This window comes from Eurytemora carolleeae, unplaced genomic scaffold (assembly GCF_000591075.1).
Source record: "Eurytemora carolleeae unplaced genomic scaffold, Eaff_2.0 scaffold1377, whole genome shotgun sequence".
Classification (NCBI taxonomy): Eukaryota; Metazoa; Arthropoda; class Copepoda; order Calanoida; family Temoridae; genus Eurytemora; species Eurytemora carolleeae.
The window spans coordinates 1-5079 of record NW_019397619.1 but is presented as its reverse complement, the minus strand read 5'-3'; positions in this window follow the sequence as shown (position 1 = coordinate 5079).

Genomic DNA, 5079 nt, shown 5'->3' with positions numbered 1-5079 from the left:
CTTAGATTGGTTGCAAAGGTACAGAATTAGAAAAATTGGAATTTGTAGCAAAAACTCAGTTCTGTTTTAAGGTTGATTTTTATAATCTATAATATACATTTAATGTTTGATCTTTGTGTATCTCTTTGTTTGTCCGATCATAACTCAGAAACCATTTGACCGATTTGCCACAAATTTTTATTAAGGAACTTAGGAGATAAACGGGAATCTTTTTAGCTTGGTATTAGGATTAATTTAAGTGGGTCGACTTTTTAAATGAACATTTAGTTTCCCGGTAAAATCGACCAAGTGCGGGTAAACGGCGGAGTAACTATGTGAATCTGGGGAACGCTGGGTCCTTTTGCTAATATGTTATTGAATTGCTCTTTTTATAAAAAAAATGATATTTTTTATTGTTTTAACTAAAGGATCATATTTCTGTATGTTTATGAGAAACACTGGAAAAATTCACTGTCAGTGAAAAGAAAAAAGTACAGGTTTCCATGGCGTTAAAAAATTATCAGGGCGTTAAAATATATTTTTGGGGCTTAAAACCCCCTAAAAACAAACTTTTTCAATTTAAGAAAACACTTGTTTTTGCCAAGTTCAAGCCTAAATTTCAAGTCTTACAACCCTAATTTGTTTTGTTTATTGTTCCAGGGTAAAATATATACTATCCATGTCGGTTAACTTCCCAAAATGACGTTAATGTCACATTTAGTGAGATAAATTTTACAATGAAATTTTAATATGTTTAATGAATAAAAGATATCTAAAGCAGTACAATCTATACCAAAATAATAGAACTTTAATTTCAAAAAGAATGTTTTATAGATCAGAATTTTAGACTGTTCATAATAAAACATGGATGACGCTAAAGCACTGTAGATGTTTCTAGTTCGACAGTCAGAACTCTACTGAGAAGAGAATCGAAATCAATAATATTGATCACGTATTCGGATAATGCTCAGAACTTATTGATCACGTATTCACTATATAGTGCACACTGCAAGAAAGTTCTCACTTTTCAACGATTGTATTATTACCCTCCCCCCCCCCATCTTCCCTATGAAAGGGGGTACAGGTCGTGTCAAAGTGAAGGGCGGGGTAAAATGAGATTTGCCTTAGGCCCCTAGTAATATAGACCTAATAAGGGGTTAATGTGCATTCTAGGTCAATAACCTGATCTAACAAGATTTTACTGTTGGATGAATAGAATAGAATAGAATATACTTAAAATATGCGCTGAAGTTCAATTATTTCATATAATTTTTACTAGCTATAGGAAGTTAATTCGAAAAATAATGGTTTTTCCCCTTTATGATTTCACAAGCGTAAAGAACAATTTAAAATAAAATTATTGTAATTTGCAATATCCGTAACCCATAAAATGTCATTTTCACAAATACACAAAAGTTTTTAACTATTTTAACCAGCATATATTTTGAAATTAGCAAGCGTAGGGTCTCTAGGGTCAGTCTGCAAATCAGTCCGCAATTGAGATTTGAGACGGTCTGTTGTGTACTGTGTTTTGGAAGATTTCACGAATGTACAGGGCAACCTCCAAAAAATTATTCACAAAAATATTATCTGAAAATAAAAAATAAATTTTACAAAACTAATAAAAAATCTTAAATGAAAGTATAAAAAGTTATAAAATATATTATAAAAGTAATCCCTGTCTTGACTTTCTTCAAGGACACAATGACCTCTGATCAGCTGATATCCCGCCTTATGTAATACTCACGGACTTATTTATTTTTTTGCACTTTATTTATCTATCCATCTATCTATCTATTTATCTATCTCCATCTACCGATAATAGACGCAACTGGGAATTTTGGTAAGGGGGGTGGGGTGGAGGGTATTCAGGCGCGCAACTATATATATATTTATTCATTTATAATATTTTTATATATATATAAACAGTTTAGGGTTTGTTGATTTATCTGCTTTTTTGCGACCTAGATGTGCATGGTACAAGATGATTAAAACAAATTTTTTTTTTTTCTGAAATTACCATTATTTCCCTAATGAAGGTTCTTAGCCCGCCATTTTAATTTTTTTTTGTTTTTTTTGCGAAGTTCTTAGAATATTTAGTTACAGAACACTAGGCCCACAAACTTGGTTTCACAATCGACCAACCCTTTATCTATCCATGTCTATCTATTCATATTTTTATCTTGAATTACTTGTGTATACATTTAATTTGATTATGATACGTTTAAAATAAACTTAGAGGGACGAGTTGGCGGATTCTCATTTGCAATATACTTACGTTTGAATGTGATCGTTTGAACTATATGTTCAATTGAACTACTGACATGACGGCATATCCTGCAGTAGTTCAAATCAACACATTATGCTCATTTAAACTATTTTTCTAGGCCAATTCAGTTTTTAGATTTTTTTTTTAATTATAAAGTTAGGGACCATACAATTAATTAGATAACATATAGTATACAGAAATGTTTCAAATGAACATAAAAATAGTTCAAATGAACAAAAAAATAGCTCAAATGAACATGAAAAAGTTCAAATGAACAAAAAAATAGCTCAAATGAACATAAAAAAGTTCAAATGTTAACATAAAAATAGTTCAAATGAACATAAAATAGTTCAAATGAACATAAAAATAGTTTAAATAAACATAAAAGTAGTTCAAATGAACATAAAAATAGTTCAAACGAACAAAAAAATAGTTCAAATGAAATAATTTTTTGTAAACATTTTTCTTTTCTCTGTTTAGTCATTCTGTTCATCAAAATTATTGTTAAAAAGTTAGTAAAAATACACAAAAATAATTTTTGTATTTTAAAGCTTAATTGGGAACGAATATTAAACCAAGCACTTCAGACAATTGTGAGTATGTATAAATCAGACATTCTTTTACGTTATAAAACAAGACATTTGTATACATGTTTCCTATAGCCGTCCAAACGGCGGCTGGAACGAATGGGTTGAAATTTTTTGTGGACACTAATTGGTAGCCTTGGGGCGGCGGGTTAAATAAAATAACGCCAGGCCCTTCAGTTAGAATACAATAAAACTCAAGATTACTACATTACAAGTGATAACCTGAAAACTCTGGATTAGGAAGTAGACTTTTTAACTCAAGTTATGACTTTAAATAGTCCTATGAACATGAGAGTTACAGCAATTGTGCAGTGTTAACAGACCCATTTAACTTAAATACGTGATTTAATAACTTATTAAGCTATTTTCTCAGCAACATCAAATGCATTCCATTATTTCTTTTATGTCGTCTTCTTATTCTACAGTTTTCCTGGTAAGATCACTGTACGCAACAATCTTCTTATAACATTTTATTCATAAACAAATTGTTTCATGCTTTTATGCAATCATCAGTATATGAATGATTTTCATATATATATGTTANATATATATACTAGCTTAGGGATCCATTTTTGCCTGTGTCCGAATTTAAATCCGATAAAAACCGGTTTCAATTGAGCGCCGGCTTAAATCTTGAAACAATGAATACATTTTGAAGTGGAACCAACCATATTTAGGCCGCGGCTTAAATTCTTTAAATTCGTCCCTAGGCTAGGATTCAGATAAGGTTGTCCCAAGTCCCATAATCAAAATTAGATCGAACATAAAAACAAACAGAAATTACTACTTTATATTTATAGATGTAGATATATTTTATTTTTCGTTAGATTAAAATTTTACTTTTTTAGGTTAAATATCACACAATTTAAGATAAAAAATGAGTATTTCTTTAATACATTTACAATATATGTGTGTATTATATATAGAACTTGCACATAGCACAATTTCAAATAGTTCAAAGCACAAATTATTAAGTAAGGTTCAGAAATCATAATTAAAATCAAAAAAGTAAAGTTAAAGTTACTAATTGGGACTACAATCTTTGATCAATTTTTTAAAAATAACGCTTTTTTTTCCTGATGTGCATAATTCAAACTAACGGACATTTGAAAATTGAGTCAGAGCGGTTGAGTTATTATTTCTTCAAAATTCTTTTCTACAGAATTAGAAATTTATGCCAATTAACATAAAAAAAATCATATTAAAGGGACTGTAAAGGAAAAATGAAAGGGGGTATAGGATGAAAGCTGAGGTTCTCAGCTTTTGAACGATACCGTTGAAGACATCTATCTGATGTTCCTGTCTCGGGAAATTGACATAAAACTGTGTCGAAATTATACCAAAACGGGCATATGCCAGATTTGGTATAAAAGTTGTAGTATTAAATACATCATATTAAAAAAATACACCACCAATATAAAAACGCGTAAACCCATGAAAAAGCTGAGAACCTCAGCTTTGCTTCTGTCATGATTTTTTTATTTTTGTTTTCCATTTTTAGGTGTTCTTTAAATATTTCATAAAACTTGAACTATTTTGAGAAAAAGAGATCAACACGCGGCATTATATTTGCACTGCACACCCGTACAGCTTGGAGCCGTGTTAAACATTCTAAATAAAAGTAAAACTCCAAACAAAACATGGAAATGTAAGCTGTGATCGTTTTCGGCAGAGAACGCATGCCTCAACCTTGCATATGTAGAGAAGCTATATCTTTCCGAGGGAGCAAGGATTCCTAGAAATATTCATAATATTGTATAGCAATTCACAATGGATTTTTAACTACTCAATTGACGTTGTACAAGGCCTTGTATGGTAGAGTGGGCAAAGGGTATATTTGGGAGTGAGTAGGGTAAGTTATATATGCTGGTGATAGGAAAAGGATTTGGTGCACAGCACATGTGCGTCTCAGGGCAATATTTACCCGGTCACATAGAGTAAAGGTTGTGTCTTGGCCCAAGAACAGAGTTTCTGGGGGAGACTGGCTGAGGACTATTGGCCTATGATAAATTTGTTTTGTTTCTTGTATTTTCTGCAGGATCAAAGAAATCGCCATTGGAAAGCTGTCACATAAAGCTTCCAAGTGTTCATTGAAAAATTCTAGGTGGGTTGAGAGGTTGTAGGGAGCGACTAATGAAAAGAGATCAACTTCTATGACAATAGTACAAGCTTTGAGGTTAGACATCACTATGTTGAGGTGGTCTAACAAGTTATGACATAGGTGGTTCGACTCAACCCAGTCAG